The sequence below is a fragment of the Miniopterus schreibersii genome (genome assembly GCF_964146895.1).
Source record: "Miniopterus schreibersii genome assembly, chromosome: 9".
Classification (NCBI taxonomy): domain Eukaryota; kingdom Metazoa; phylum Chordata; class Mammalia; order Chiroptera; family Miniopteridae; genus Miniopterus; species Miniopterus schreibersii.
Window position 1 is genome coordinate 16,987,991 of NC_138118.1, and position 2,014 is coordinate 16,990,004.

Below are 2,014 nucleotides of genomic sequence, written 5' to 3' on the forward strand. Positions count from 1 at the left end.
AGGCTTCTGTCTTCTTCCTTCTGTCCCCATCTCTGTCTGTCTCTCTGCCCGTCTCCCCATCAAACCCACCTCCTGTGCAAATTTGGTTTTCTTCTTCTTGGGGCAATTAATAAAGCCAAGAAAGAAAAAGATGGCGAGAAAAGTGAAGGGGAAGGTGTTTGTCACCTGTCTCCATTCAAATCCTACTGGGTTCGGAGACCAGGGATGCTGGGTCAGGCCAGGCATTTGCTGAGAGAGGCAGAGTGACTGTGGCCTGAGGGAAAGAAAGAAATCCCGAACTTCACAGACGGGGCTGAGGAAAGTCTCTTTGGCACCGTGAGGAAGTCTGACCACTGAGCTGGGGAGCAGAAGGCAAAGAGCCGGTACTGGACCCTCACTGTCATCCAGGACAGAGTGGCTGGGACCGGACTCGCCCTCCAGGCTTGAACAACAAACCTATGGAGCCACTGTTTTCAGTCGTGGGGAGCAGGCAGCTGGGGACTGCAGTTACTGAGAAGGAAATGCATGAGGCGAGGCCACACTTGTGTCAGCTGCCCAGGTGGCACTTGCCAGGTGGTAGAGATCAGAGGTCAGGGCTGCTGAAGTGGCTAGAATTTGAGGGGCAGGATAGCTGTGATGGGCTGACTTGCCTCCTCTCCCTCCCCCAATTCACAGGCTGAAGCTCTAACCCTAGCACCTCAGAATGAGACTGGATTTGGAGGCAGATCTTTAAAGGGGTGACTAAGTTAAAATGAGGCTGGCAGGGTGGGCCCTAATTCAATCTGACTGGTGTCCTTATAAGAAGAGGAAATTTGGGCCACGCTTCCCATGCCACACTCAGCTCTGGTGACCCTGCCGGCCGCCTGCACCCACAGGGCCACCACTCAGCAGCTGGTAGGAGGGTGGCACTTAGTGGGGAGTGAAGGCTTCCACAAGTACTTGAAGGAACTAGGAGTGGGAGTGGCTCTGCAGAAAATGGGTGCCATGGCCAAACCAGGCTGTCATCACTTCTGATGGCAGAAACCTTACCATAAAAACTGAGAGCACGTTGAAAACAACGCAGTTCTCATGTTACCTGGGAGAGAAGCCTGAAGAAACTACAGCTGACGGCAGAACAACTCAGACCGGCTGGAGCTTTATAAATGGCACACTGTTGCTGTCTCAATATGCCAAGGTTGCGGGTTCGATCCCGGTCAGGGCAACTACAAGAATTAACCGATGATGCCTAAGTAAGTGGAACGACAAAGCGATTTCTCTCTCTTTCTCTCACTCTCTCAAATCAATAACTAAAAAACAACAGTCATTGATTCAACCTCAGGAATGGGATGGGAAAGAAAGAACAACGAGAAGATTGGAAGGTGGGAAATTAGTGGTGGAAGGTGTCGTGAACAATGTCACCTGTATCCAGATCTGTGAAAAAGTAGAATAAAAATCTCATCATCTCTCTGGCCGGGAATTAGCTGTGAGGATAAACAAGCTCAGTTCAATGAGCAAACCTCTCCATGCTTTCCCCCCCATTACTGTGGTTAACTGTTCATCACAAACATTTTACATGCAACTATTTCAGAGTGTTGGTTTATTAGGATCATCCTTTTGGATAGTAAATAAATGTGTTTATGAAAAAAAAAAAAGGAAATTTGGACACACTGTCACCTTGATCTTGTACTTTCAGACTCTATAACTATGAGAAATGACTTTCTGTTGGTTAAGCCACTTGGTCTGTGGTACTTTATTACCACAGCCCCAGCAAACTAATACAAGGGCAAAGAGGAGAGAGTTGGGCTGGAAGGAGACTGCGGCATCCGTAAGCTTCCCACGGGTGCTTGGACGAGCGCTGGGTTGTTAGGCCCAGGGCAAGACTCCACAAAGCCCAGCAGACTGTGGCTGCTGGACAGAGCAACCACAGATCCGGTCCAACCAACAGTAATGGGACATCAGTAAGTCGTTCACTCATCAGGAGGAGTGAGCCCAGGAAGGCAGCACCTTACAAGTAACAACCATGCTTTTTTTTTTTTATTTCAGAGAGAAGAAGGGA

The 2,014-nt window shown here is 49.1% G+C and overlaps 1 pseudogene across 1 annotated transcript; it reads left to right on the forward strand.

The window, feature by feature from the left end:
* The first annotated feature begins 807 nt into the window (after positions 1-807).
* LOC308562049 (fatty acid-binding protein 5 pseudogene) lies at positions 808-1,408 on the forward strand (annotated as a pseudogene). The gene is made up of 2 exons: positions 808-1,126; positions 1,280-1,408. The product of its transcript is annotated as a fatty acid-binding protein 5 pseudogene (transcript).
* Positions 1,409-2,014: the final 606 nt, after the last annotated feature.